This window comes from Antechinus flavipes, chromosome 2, assembly GCF_016432865.1.
Source record: "Antechinus flavipes isolate AdamAnt ecotype Samford, QLD, Australia chromosome 2, AdamAnt_v2, whole genome shotgun sequence".
Taxonomy (NCBI): domain Eukaryota; kingdom Metazoa; phylum Chordata; class Mammalia; order Dasyuromorphia; family Dasyuridae; genus Antechinus; species Antechinus flavipes.
In genome coordinates, this window is record NC_067399.1 from 394781166 (window position 1) to 394796080 (window position 14915).

Sequence of the window (14915 nt, forward strand, 5' to 3'; positions counted from 1 at the left end):
AAAGGACTGCTGTGATTGCTTCTTTTGTAGCAAAAACTGATATTTCCAAGGGTTTTTGAGTTACTATTTCAACCATATTGGATAGAGCCAGTTCAACTTCTCTTAAAGCCTCTCAAGCTTTTTTTGTAAGCTGGCGTGGTGAATTTAAAGCAGTGTCTCCCCTTAAAATGTCATAAAGGGGTTGCAATTGATTGGTAGTTAAACCTAACACTGGACGCATCCATTGGCTATTTCCTATTGGTTTTTGGAACTCATTTAAGGTGTTCAACCTTTCTGTTCTTAAAAACAGTTTTTGTACTGTAAGTGCCTTAGGATATATTTCATATCCTAAATATTGAAAAGGAGCATACCTTTGAATTTTTTTCTGTAGCGATATGAAGTTTATAGTTTCTTAGTGTTTCTATGGTCTTTTGTAGACATGCTTCTAACATTCGCTCCTCAGGTGCACATCCCAATATATCATCTATATAATGTAATAGCATAACTTTTGGAAATGCTTTTCTTACTGGAGCAAGAGCAGCAGCAACATACATTTGGCACATAGTAGGGCTATTTTTCATTCCCTGTGGCAAAACTGTCCATTCATATCTTTTATAAGGCTCAGCTAAATTAATATTGGGCACTGAAAAGGCAAATCTTTTCATATCCTCCTTATTTAGAGGAATAGAATAGAAGCAATCCTTGATGTCTATAAACCAAAGAGGCCATTCTCTAGGCAACTGAGTAGGAGATGGAAGTCCATGCTGAAGAGTTCCCATAGTTTCCATCTGTTCATTTATTTTTCTTAAATCACTTAACATCCTCCATTTTCCAGATTTCTTTTTTGTAATAAATATTGGAGAATTCAAGGACTTAGAGAAGGTTGTAAGTGTCCTTTGTCAAGTTGCTCTTGCACCATATCTACTAAAGCCTGAATTTTATCTCTTGTTAAGGGCCACTGTTCTACCCACACTGGTATATCAGTTTTCCACTGAATAGAAACTGATGAGAGCACTGGCAGGCCTTCAACAGCAGCCCTGCCTAAAAAGCCAAAGTACTTAATTTTAATCCTATCTGCTGTAAAATGTCTCTTCCCCACAGATTGATGGGGATTTTTTTCAACCACAAAAGGAGTAAAAACTCCTGTTTCATTTTCAAATGTCCATTTCATGGGGGCAGCACTAACTTCTGTCGCTATTGATTCTCCTACACCAGACCTGTAGGTGTCTGCCTTAATCTTTGGCCAGTGACTGGGCCAGCTGGCACCTCTAATGACAGTATGATCTGCACCTGTGTCTACCAATCCTTTTAATGGTATTCCATTCATGTAAAGGGTGAGCATAGGTCGATCATCTGTCACAGCTGCAGTCCAAAATATTCCTGGACTCTGCTACTTGAAGTCAGCATCTGGGCAACCATCATCAGATTGTCTATTAGGGATATGTAATAGTAAGCCTGATGCTACTACTTCTCCTGGTTGATAAATCACAGGTTGTCTACCTGTGTTAATGACTGGGATATTAGCTACAAATTCCCCAGTTTCCCACATCAGTGTGTGAATGGCCACTGTTTTGTAAGCACCCTCAGGAGGTGAAATGGTCAAGCTTACTGTGCCTGGAGGCAAGAGATCCATAGGCTGGACAGGAACAGATTTCACCTCTCCAGGGGATATCTCAGTAGTCTCTATTGCATACAACTCTGTTTTTCCTAATTGCAATTCCATTTTCCCCTACGATTGCCTTTTGGCTGATTGACTGTATAATTTCCTTCTTCCATCTCTTTGCCTTTTGGTTGATTGGTCATATCTTACTATCGAATTTCTAAAGACTCTCTGGGTGTAACCTTGGCTGCCATCTTGCTCCAGCTGGGATCCTGAAGCTGGGCCCCACCTCTCATTTCCCTGAGTCAATCTACATTCAGAGGCCCCATGAAAGCCTCGGTTACATTTTGGACATGGGGTTTTGGGTTTTATTCTCTCACCCTGTCTTCTTATTGTACCTCTGTATCTACACTGGGTTCTTAGATGTCCAACTTTTCCACACTGAAAACATTGACGAATTTCTCTAGAAGTTCCTTGCCAAGAGGGACCCTGTCTTCCCATATTCATCATAGTTTTGGGTAGCTGGTAGAGCATGAAACTCTTAATCTCAGGGTCGTGAGTTCATGCCCCACCTTGGGCGCCAAAATGTGGTATTCTTTTTCTTCTTTAAAATATATAATATAATTCTCTCTGGGAGAAGGGGCAGATTTCCTCAAGGAGGTTTTCTGGAGGCATACTTAGTATCAGTTCAGATCAATAATTATCCCAAATGCAGCCAGCTGGTAAAAATACAAATGTTTATTTCTCCTTCCAAGTCTTATCTCTTTCCTTGGACCTGGATAGCTAGATTCTTAGAGGCCTATCTTTCTGCTCGGTTCTGAGAGCTCCTGTAGTTTTGTCCTTTTCCTCTGCTCCCTTCAGCCTCCAGCCAGAACAAAGATGAATCTGTCTCTCTTGCCTTCCAAAGTAATTCTCTCCTGGCTCTAGCTCAACTCCGACTCGTGGCTTCTTCTGACTTGACGCTCCCCTCTCCATGTAATTTGGCTGAATTCCCCTCCCCCCCCCGGGCCTCTGCTTTCTTCTTATATACCAGAGAGAGGGATTATAGATTTTCTCCCATAGTGCTCTCTGGCCCTAAGAGCTTCAAGGGAGGTATGAATTCACAAAATTGCAAAGTTTACTTTGTGAATCTCCCATACTTGTGAATTCCAATGAGTAAAGGTGTAAACACAAGCATTGTATTAATTAGTTCTATTTAGTACCTTGTTTCAGGTTCTGGCCCAAAACATCTTCTTGTAAGATCAGATCAATAATCAACTCTAATGAGTTAGCAGTTTGTAAAGATTCCAACAAATAACAAAGTGGATTAAAAATATAATCCTACCATATGTTGTTTATAATAAACATGTTTGACACAAAGAGACACATGCAGAGTAAAAGTAAAAGATGAAACAGAATTTATTATTTTTCAGCTGAAATAAAAAAAAGCAGGGCTATCGAGTCTGATATTAGATAAATCAAAAGTAAAATAGATCTCATTACAGGGGATAAGGAAGGAAACTACAACTAGATAAAAGGTACCATAAACAATGAAGTAGTAGGGATACAAAATGTATACACACCAAGTGATAGAGTCTCCAGATTAGCAGAGAATATCTTAAGCCAGTTACAGGAAGAAATAGACATGAAGCCTTTATTAATGGGGAACCTCTGGCTTCCTCTCTTAGATTCAGACAAATCTAACCACGAAATAAAGAAAAAAAAAACTAGGGATGTTAATAAAATCCTTTAAAACCTAGATATGATAGACTTCTGGAGAAAATTGAATAGGATAGAAAAGGAAAATACTTTTTCTCAGTATTACATGGCACCTTCACAAAAATTGACCATGTACAAGGGCATAAAAAACCTCACAATAAAATGCAGAAAGGCAGAAATAGGAAATGCTTCCTTTTCAAGCACCATGCAATAAAAATTAAATTCAATAATGGGGCATGGGAATATAGATTAAAAACCAATTGGAAATTAAGAAATCTAATATTTTAAAATGAGTGGGTTCAACAATAAATCACAGAAAAATCCATAATTGCACCCAAGAGAATTACAATAATTAGACAACACACTAAAACTTAAGAAATGCAGCCAAAGCAATTCTTAGGAGAAATTTTATATCTCTAAAGAGCTACATGAATAAAATATAGAAAGAGGACTCATTGAACTGGGTATGCAATTTAAAAAGCTAGGAAACAAAAAACAAATTAAAAACCCTCAATTAAATACAAAATTTAAAATTCTGAAACAAATTGAAACTAAGAAAAATATTGAACTAGTAAATAAAACTAAGAGTTGATTTTATGAAAACACCAACAAAATAGATAAATTTTGGTTAATTTTATTAGAAAAAAGAAAGGAAAAAAAATAAATCACCAGCATCAAAATAGGGTGAACTTATGCCAAATGCAAATTGAAGTACTAATTAAGATTTATTTTACCCAAGTGTATATCAGGAAGTCTAAAATCTAACTGAAATGGATGAATACTTATAAAACACAAATTGCCCAGATTAACAAAGGAGAAAATAAATTACTTCATCCCATTTTAGAAAAAAAGAACTTGAACCAGCCATTAATGAACTTCCTAAGAAAAAATTCCCCATGACCAGATGAATTGAAAACTGAATTTTACCAACCATTTGAAGAAAAATTAATTCCAATACTATGTAAACTACATGGAAAAACAATTAAATAAGATATTGCCAAATTCTTTCTATGACACAAATATAGTACTGATACCTAAATCAGGAATAGTCAAATTAAAGAATATTACAGACCAATCTCTCTAATGAATATTGATGCAAAGATTTAAATACATTATTAGTGGTGATTATAGCAACTTATTAGCAGGATAATATGCAATGACCTAGTGGGATTTAAAGCAGGAATGTAGGGCTGATTCAATATTAGGAAAATGATTCCCTTAATCAACCATATCAATAACAAAACCAACAGAAATCATATCATAATCTCAATAAATGTAGAAAAATCAATTGACAAAATACAGCACCCATTCCTATTAAACATACTAGAAAACATAGGGATAAAGGAAACTTTCCTTAAAATAATAAGCAGTATCTATCTAAAATCAACAGCAAGCATTATTCGTAATTGAGAGAAGCTGGACACATTCCCAATAAGATTTTTTTTTTAATTTTTTATTTAATAATTACTTTATATTGACACTCATTTCTGTTCCGATTTTTTCCCCCCTCCCTCCCTCCACCCCCTCCCCTAGATGGCAAGCAGTCCTTTATGTGTTGGATATGTTGCAGTATATCCTAGATACAATATATTTTTGCAGAACCGAACAGTTCTCTTGTTGCTTAGGGAGAATTGGATTCAGAAGGTATAAATAACCCAGGAAGAAAAACAAAAATGCAGATAGTTTACATTCGTTTCCCAGTGTTCTTTCTTTGGGTGTAGCTGCTTTTGTCCGTCATTTATCAATTGAAACTCAGGTCTCTTTGTCAAAGAAATCCACTTCCATCAAAATATGTCCTCATACAATATCGTTGTCGAAGTGTATAATGATCTCCTGGTTCTGCTCATTTCACTTAGCATCAGTTCATGTAAGTCTCGCCAGTCCTCTCTGTATTCATCCTGCTGGTCATTTCTTACAGAACAATAATATTCCATAACATTCATATACCACAATTTACCCAGCCATTCTCCAATTGATGGGCATCCATTCATTTTCCAGTTTCTAGCCACTACAAACAGGGCTGCTACAAACATTTTGGCACATACAGGTCCCTTTCCCTTCTTTAATATTTCTTTGGAATATAAGCCCAATAGAAACACTGCTGGATCAAGGGGTGTGCACAATTTGATAATTTTTTGGGCATAATTCCAGATTGCTCTCCAGAATGGTTGGATTCGTTCACAACTCCACCAACAATGCATTAGTGTCCCAGTTTTCCCGCATCCCCTCCAACATTCATCATTATTTTTTCCTGTCATCTTAGCCAATCTGACAGGTGTGTAGTGGTATCTCAGAGTTGTCTTAATTTGCATTTCTCTGATCAATAATGATTTGGAACACTCTTTCATATGAGTGGTAATAGTTTCAATCTCATCCTCTGAAAATTGTCTGTTCATATCCTTTGACCATTTATCAATTGGAGAATGGCTTGATTTCTTATAAATTTGAGTCAGTTCTCTATATATTTTGGAAATGAGGCCTTTATCAGAACCTTTAACTGTGAAAATGTTTTCCCAGTTTGTTGCTTCCCTTCTAATCTTGTTTGCATTAATTTTATTTGTACAAAGGCTTTTTAATTTGATGTAATCGAAACATTCCCAATAAGATTAAGAAACAATGATGTTCCTTATAATCACTAGTATTCAACATCATAATAGAAATGTTGGCTTTAGCAATACGAAAAGAAAAATAAATTAAAGGAATTTGAATAGACAGTGAGGAAATAAAACTATCATTCTTTGCCAAAGATATGATGATATACTTAAAGAATACTAAAAAAGTCATCCAAAAACCTACTGGAAACAATTCAATTTAGTTTTAGCAAAGGATATAAAATAAACCCACAGAAATCATCTGCATTTTTATATTTTACTGACAAAGTACATCAGCAAGAGATAGAAAGATAAATTCCATTTAAAATTACTGTAGATAAAATAAAATACTTGGGGATTTCTCTGCCAAGACAAACCCAAGAACTATATGAACACATGTATTATGAACAATTCTCACACAAATAAAGTCAGATCTAAACAACTGGAAAAATATCAATTGCTCATGGGTAGGCTGAAGTCATATAATAAAAATGACAATTCTACCTAAATTGATGTACTTTTTCAGTACTATGCCAATCAAACTGATAAAAAGTTATTTTTATAGAACTAGGAAATATAATAAGATTTATTTGAATTGAATTCCCTTAATATTCTTGACCTCTTCTTTTTCCATACAAATTTTCTTCAGATTTTCTCCACATCTTTGCTTTATTCTTAAACTATTTTAATGGTTTTCAAGCATTTTTCTCTCCAAAAACAAGTTATATAAGTTAAAGTGAAATACATTCCTATCACCAGAGATTCAAAGACAATAATATTCCATAACATTCGTATACCATAATTTATTCTGACATTCTCCAATTGATGGACATCCATTCAGTTTCCAGTTTCTGGACACTACAAAGGGGGTTGCCACAAACAATTTTGCACTTAAAGATTTCTTTGGGATATACGCCTACTAGAAACACTGCTGGGTCAAAGAGTATGTTTTTGCTTGTTTTTAATGGAAAAGAGAATGTCTATAAGTCTGAAAGTCATTGACCAGTGAATTTGAGTCTTCCCTCTACTCAATAATCTTTATTTGTTTCTTGGTGCCTCTGGATCAAACAGAATTAGGTACCAATCAGTGTGAAAAATGATTCCCAGGAATTGGTCACATTTTTCAATTTCTACCATTAGAAATTATAATTATAATAGGCAAAATATGGTAGATTCTGCCCCAATGTAAATGATCAATTTTTTTTCAAATAAATGAAGGTTTTTCTGTTAATATAACATTGAATGATAGGAAAATATAATTCAGATTCAAGTTTATTACATAGTAATACAGTTATTGAAACAAAATTTTAAAAAGCAAAAATTAAATTACTGAATACTGTACCAACACTGCCAAAATGCATTATTGTTTAAGATATTTTAAAAACATAGATTGAACTTTCTTCTCTTTCTTTAACTCTTCATACATATAGAGGTTTTTGTCAAACATTTTATCCATATCTGGGAGAATTTTCTTGGTCACATTATCACATAATGAATCAATTATAGATGAATCAACTACAGCATTATCCAGAAACAATAATGCTTTAAATTCACTATCCTTGCAATATTTTTCAAGAGTTGAACTAAAATAGTATGAAAATCAAACTTCAACACATGATTTTAGTCACCTACACTTTATTAGTTGGCCACTAAAGAACTGTAAGCAATTTATAATTTTAGGCTGTTCAAAGTGAGACAAATCAACAAGTGTTGGTTTTAATTAAAATTTTCCTTCTGTATTTCTTCCCAATAAAACTGTTATATAATCCTTAGACAGTTTTAAATCCTAGTTGAATTGTTTTCTTTTTTAGAAATCTAAATTCTATAAAACATTGTGTTTTTTTCCCAAAAATAAGGTTGTTTTATTGACATTAAAAATTTTATTGATTAGTGCATATACTCTTCAATTGTTCCTTTCAAAACTCTACCATATTTAACTTCCATACCTCATCTGTACTGGTTAGCTCACTAGTAATTTTAACAGTATCTAATTAAACTTGATTTTTAAAAGTTTTTGACTCAATTCTCTCAATAAAATTTCTTCATTATCCACTTTATTTTCATTTTTTTAATTGCCTAAGTGAAACTGAACTATTTGTCTCAGGGATACTCTATTATAAAGTAGCAACTTCATTCTGTATGTCACTGAGGGGAGGTAGCAAAGGATGGCTCACATCAGATCTGCTACAGAATCTTCTATCTCCTGCTTTCCCTGCCAGTCTTTTCCTGCTTTCTTCAATGAAGAAAGTCTCTGGGTCTGAAACAGAGTGATCTTCCCTCTGAATAAAGGCCTTTTATCTCTCCCTGTGACTGTCCTCTGAGAGAAGAGAAAGAGCAAAATCAATGATAAATGGGACTTCCATCTCCCATTATGTATTTCCAACTAAATCCTAAACCTCTGAGGGAAAGAAAAATATATGATTGGGGTCTTCCCATTTTAAAATGTTCCTTACATCTTGTGTTTCATGCTATTCATGTCTCCCTCCTGACCTTTAGGCTCCTATACCGTATTCTATATTTTATTAATACTATATTCACATGTAATCATACTCTTCATATTTCATGAATTCTGAATTCCTTTAGGTCACCATACAAACCTCATTTCCCAAAACGTATTGCCTTTGGCACTCTGGTAGAGATGGAATCAGCATACTTGCTCTCTATCATCACTTCCAATTTCTCTCCCTACTTCCATCACTCAGTAAAAAGTCTTTGAAGTCCATTCAATCCATATCTACTTTCTAATAAAAATCCTGGACCTTGTTGACTACAGACCTCTAGGTTATTCCTTTTTTTCCTCAACAGATTCAGCCCTAACTTCACAATTGTTCTCCTCTCTCCAATTACTATATTCTTACTAGAAAATTTAAAAATAACTTCCTAAATAAACATAACCTTTTACAATCTGGCTTCCAATCTTATTTCATTACAATTGGACTCTCCAACATTATTAAGAACTTCTTAGTTGCCAATTTCAATTGCCTTTCTTAATCCTCATTTTTCTTGATATCATTAAATCCATTGACACTGTTGGGAACCCTCCCTTTGTGCAAGCTCTCTCTCTCTCTTTTTCACTACTTTCTTCTAGTTTTTCTCCTATTAAAACTATTCTTTTGTTCCCTGTATTCTTTCATTTAGATCATGCCTACTAATAGTAGGTGAGTCATAAGACTATATCCTGAATGCTCATTTCTTCTTCCTTTACACTGCTTCCTTTCTTGATCTCATCAATTTCATATGGATTTAACTTTCATCTCTATGCTGATAATTATCATATCTATCTATTTTGTCCTATCCTCTCTGTTATGTTTGAATTTTGTATATCCAATTATCTTTCTGACATCTCTTAGTGGATGTTCAGTAACCACCTTAAAATCATTACCTTTCCTTCTTCCCCACCCCAACTTCCTAATTACTGTATAGGGCAATACCAATCTCGCAGTGTCTTAGTTTAGTAACCTAAGTCATCATTCACTCCTCATTGTTTCTTAACTTCCATATCCAATCTCTTATCAGTGTCTTTCAAATGAAGCTCTGCAAATTCTCTTAAATACACTCCTTTCTCTCTAATCTTGGTGCTACCACTCTAGAGCAGTTGCTCATCACTTTATATCTATGCCATAGCAACAGGTTTCTGCTTAAATCTGACTTCATTAAATTTCTCTCTCTCTCTCTCTTCTCTCTCTCTCTCTCTCTCTCTCTCTCTCTCTCTTTTTCTCCCCCTCCCTTCCTCTATTCTAATCCACCCTCCAGTCACCAAAGTGATTTTCCTAAAATGCAGATCCTATCATGACATTCCCCTATTCAATAAATGTCAGTGGCTCTCTATTACTTCCAGAACCAAATTATCTGGCATTCAAAGCCCTTAATAAGGCAGTTCTTTGTTTTTCTTGTTTTCTTATTCCTCACCATGCACATTTTGATCTAGGGACATAGATTCCTTTGCTATTTGTTGTGCAGGACATTCAACCTCTTGGCTTTGAATTTTCTTTATCTCCTATTCCTAGAATTATTTCTTTCCTCATCTCTACCTCCTGGGTCCCCTATGTTTCTTCAAATACCAACTAAAACATACATCCTATAGGAAGTTTTTCCATATCCCTCTTAATTTTAGTGATTTCACACTATAGTGTTCTATTTAATTTGTATTTAGCATGCTAACTAGTTGTGTGACCCTGAGCCTGTTACTTAAAACTGTTTTCCTCAGCTCCTTATTTTAAAAGTGATCTGAAGAAAGAAATAGCAAACTGCTCCAGAATCTTTGCCAAGAAAACCCCAAATGGGGTCATGAAGAGTGAAATTGAACAACAACAAAAATAGCTTGTTTGTGTATGTGTGTGTGTTTGCTCATTGCCATTCTCATTCGATTGTGAACTTCTTGAGGATAAGAATAATCTTTTCTATTTTTTTGAATACCCAGAAATTAGAAGAGTATCTGTCAGAAAGTACACACTTAAATATGTTTTTGACTGACTTATTGCTAAGAGAAATATATTTTTGAATACAATCTTTGACCTATATAGCTAAAAATGTTTCTTTTTTATCATCAAAATACTTCTATTCCTTGCAATAATTGTATTATAAAAAGGTGGTGCAATTTTGCCTTTTTTTATTCTGCAATGTGTTTTATTATATTCTGAATTGTAAAATGTTACTAGATTTTTTCTTATTTAATAAATGCTATGAACACATTTGTGTCATTCAATTATATCACATTTTTCTAATAATAAAAATAAAATTTATTCTATGCTCGCAATTTTCCATGTGAAGTATTCTTCATTTTGTTTATTTTGTTAAAAATTCTTTTAAAAAATTAACACCACTGTTTGTAATATGCTATCAAATAAGTTGAGACCAAAAACTATAGCTGTTTTAAAACCTTTGACCAGTTCACATAATTCATTAATTGAATTTGATTCACATTAAATGTACTATTTTATAATTTACTCTAAATCAAGTTTTGTAAAATTTTATTCAATATAAAACATTATCCAATTTCATATTAATCTTTACTTAACTGTACAAATTTCTCTGTCATTTAAAGTTCTTCATCAAGGTGATGCAGTATAGAGAGTACTAATGTTAAAGTCAGGAAGACAAATTCATGTTTAACTTCAGACATTTACAAGATGTATGACCCTAGGTAAGTCACTTAACTTCTGTCTGCCTCATTTTCCTAATCTGCAAAGTGTAACAAATAGTAATACCTGCCTTTCAGAATTGTTAGGATAAAACGAGTTAATATTTGTAAAGTACTTTGCAAAATTTGAGAAAGTAAATAATGCTAGCTACTGCTACTATTATTGTTGTTATTATAATATCTGATTCCTTCCTATATCTCTTTTTTTCTCACATGTATGTTGTATATAAACACATGTGGGTATATGTATATATGTATATGTTTTCCCCTACTGGCCCTCTCTCTGATCTTCAAAATCATGTTTCATCTTTGTCTGTCCCTTTGCAATAGCTGTCCCCCAGTCCTTCATTACTTTCCCTTCTAACCTCCACCTTTTGGAATTCTTACTTTCAATCAAAGTTCAGTACAGACACTACCCTCTGTCAAAGGCCTTTCCCAGGATCCTAAAAAACTGATAGTGCTTTCCCATTCAGTGTTAGCTGGTGTCTGCTTTGAATGTGTCTTGCAATCTCCATAAATCTACATGCAGATAGTATTATTTACTAGAAAGTAAACTTCTAAAAGGGAAAGGTTGTTTTTCTTTTTTTCTTCTTTTTTTCTTTGGGGTTTACCACAGAGTCTGACACATAATAGTCATTTAATATTTGTTTACTCATTGAGTTCATGGGAACTGTACTTTATTAAGTAGCCTGTAAGTACATGGGGAGCAATGATCTCTAAGAGACAGCATTATTTCTTCTAAGAACAGGTATGTAACATGAATGATATAATCTTTGTTTGATAGTTACTATGCGTATTCAATATGTTTATGAATATCTAGAGATCCTTTATCACCATTTGTCTACTAAATGTCTTATGTCCCATAGGTATATAAGATGTGGAATGTTTAAAAATGGTGTTCATTATCATTCCCTTATACTTACTCATACTCCTAATTTCTTCATTTATGTCAAAGGCACCATAATACATCTAGATTCATCTCATACTTTGTATTTACTTATCTTTATGTTTGTTGTGTTCCCCAAGTAAAACATAAACTTCTTGAGGATAGGGACTGTTTTGCTTCTATTTTTGTATCCACAGTGTTTTGCAGAGTATCTTACACATAGGTACTTTAAAAATTCTTAATTATTTGAGATAAATTGAATACCATAGACACAGTATAGATAAACTTCAGGAAGCACATGATGAAGTAATTTAGGATGTTTCTGAGGTCAAGGTGAAATAGGCTAGATGAGAAGTTAGATTGATTAGATTTTGAGGAGCTGAATAACTAAAGTCATAGATGAGGCAATATAAATTTAGAAGGGTGTTTCTAGTGGAGCATATTAGGAATATGTTATTGGCTCTATAATGTTTAATATTTTAATAATCATGTAGATGAAGAGATAAATGATATGCTTATCAAGGTGGAAGATGAAGCAGCTGGGAGTAATAAGTAACTCACAAGGTGACAAAATTAGGATCTATAGAGAGCTTGACAGGCTGGAATGACAGGTCAAATTAAATAATTCAATTGACTGGAAAGAAATACAAACCCCTTCATTTGAGAGAAAGAAGAAAACTTCACTAATAGAAAAGTACAATATTTGATTACCTAACAGTTTTTGTAAAAAGACTTGGGAGTAGGAAGATTAATTGAATATGAGTCAATATATGCTATCTGTCAAAAATATTGGGATCTTAGGTTGTATTAAGACAGGAATACTGTTAAGAACAAGGTAGAGTCATAGCTACAATCTGTCTTGGTCATATTAATCAAGCAATCAATCAATAACCATATATTAAATACATACTCTGTGCTAGTAATTGAGCTAGTACGGTGGTAAACTAGAAAATTGTATTCAGTTCTGGGTGGCACATTTTATGCAGGAATATGATAAACTGGAAATATGCATTCATTATTGGTGTGTATTCTGAATGTTATACCATATTAGATTGATTGATAGAACGGGGCTACTTTGGCAGAAAAAAAAAAAGATATAACAAGGCAATGAGAGGCTTTTTTAAGTATTAGGAAGACTGCTCTGAGTAAGAGAGACTTAACTGGTTATATTTGACCCTAGGAGACAAAACTATAAATAGAACAATAGATGGAAGGAGAGGAGATTATAGATAGAACAATAGATAGAAGGTATGGAAATGAGATTTAGACTTAATATAAAGAAAACATTCCTTACTTCCTCAAAACTTCCTAAATTTTGATTATGTTCTCTCAGAGGCCATTGCTGAATGCCCTGTATTGTATCAAGGATTTTTAGGTGTTCCTTCAGTTATAAGGTGAATCTCACAATCTTCCTTTAGCTCTCAGATGCAGTGACTCCATAAAATCCTATAATATCTATGAACCTCAACTACTTCTTATTCAAAAATGGTTAATAATACGTAAGCTACTCTCAGGGTTTTTGTAAGGAAATTATTTTTCAGTCTCACAGTATAACATGAGTGTGAGCTGGTTTTATTCATAATACCATTATTCTTCCCTGATAGTTATCAACTCTTATTTAGAAGCCAAAGACTACTTACCAAGCAATGTTAATATAATGATGAATTACAAAGTCAAGAATTGGATTTTAGACTTTATCATGTAGAAGTACAGATACCACCACCAGTGTTTCTGTAGAATTTTATGGTCATTTTACTTATGTGATCATATTTAAGACATATTAGACAGGCAAGAAGTATCATTCTTATTTTAAATTAGAGGAATCCAAAACTCAGAGATCTGAAGTAATTTGCCTAAAATCACAAAGCTAGTAAGATTGATACAGTGCAGCTCCTAGGGAGGGATAGAGCAATAATCCGAAGGCCACCTGGCCTTGGGAATGATGTACTTAGACATGAGTATTTTTCACCTTAGGCTATCCTCCCTCAGTTTAATTCTGCTATGTGATCAGGAAGTTAAGGCCACAACATTTCTGATTCTCAGATAGTGATAACAGAGTTTCTAAGACTAGTGAGCAAAGATAACAAGAAGTTTAAAGTTAATGCAGATGCAAAACAAAGTTGGGTGTCCACCACTTGACCTAGCAGCATTTCAGGCCTAAAAACATGCCTCCATAAGATTCCCCCTGTAAGCTCTGCCTAGGGAAACTACTGCACGTGTGCACAAATGAGAACCAGACCATTCCTCAACTCCACCTCTAACCCATAAAATTACCATATCAGTGACAAGAAGCACCTGGTTTCTCTAACTTTTCCCTATAAATTTATCTTCTTGTTCCTGATTCTTTGCTACTTCTTTTGGAACTTAGCCCACTATTAGTAATATTAATAAGTCTGTGCCTTTTAACTTGAAGACAAACATAGTTTGTGGATACTTTTGCCATACCTGGGACACTGACTTGGGAATTCTAATATTGTTGAGATGTCTTCCACCTCAATGAAAGGAAATGTCAAATTTCAAACAGGTATCCTCTAATTCAAAGGTACTGCTAAGTCTCAGTATTCCCTCTCTCCCCACTTTTTTGAGGCAGCTGGTACAGTGGGTAGAGTACTGAATCCTTAGATGCAGAAAGGCCTGAGTTCAGCTATAGTAGCCTCAGACCCTTAGTATTTGTGTAACCTTAGGAAAATCACAACTTCTGTTTGTCAGTTTCTTACCTGCAAACTAGGGATGATAACAAAATCTATATCATATAGTTTTCATGAGGATTAAATGAAATGACATATGTAACAGCACAGCGCCTAGAAAAGTATGGGAATTACAGTATAACACTAATATCAAAAATTATTAATTACAGATCACCATGACAAATATTATGAAAATAATGACTAAGTTTGAAATATCATGAGAATTACCAAAATGTGGCACAGATATAATGTAAGCATAAGTTTTTTTTTTTTTTTAAAGGCACCAATGTATTTGCTTAATGCATGGTTGTCACAAACCTTCAATTTATAAAAC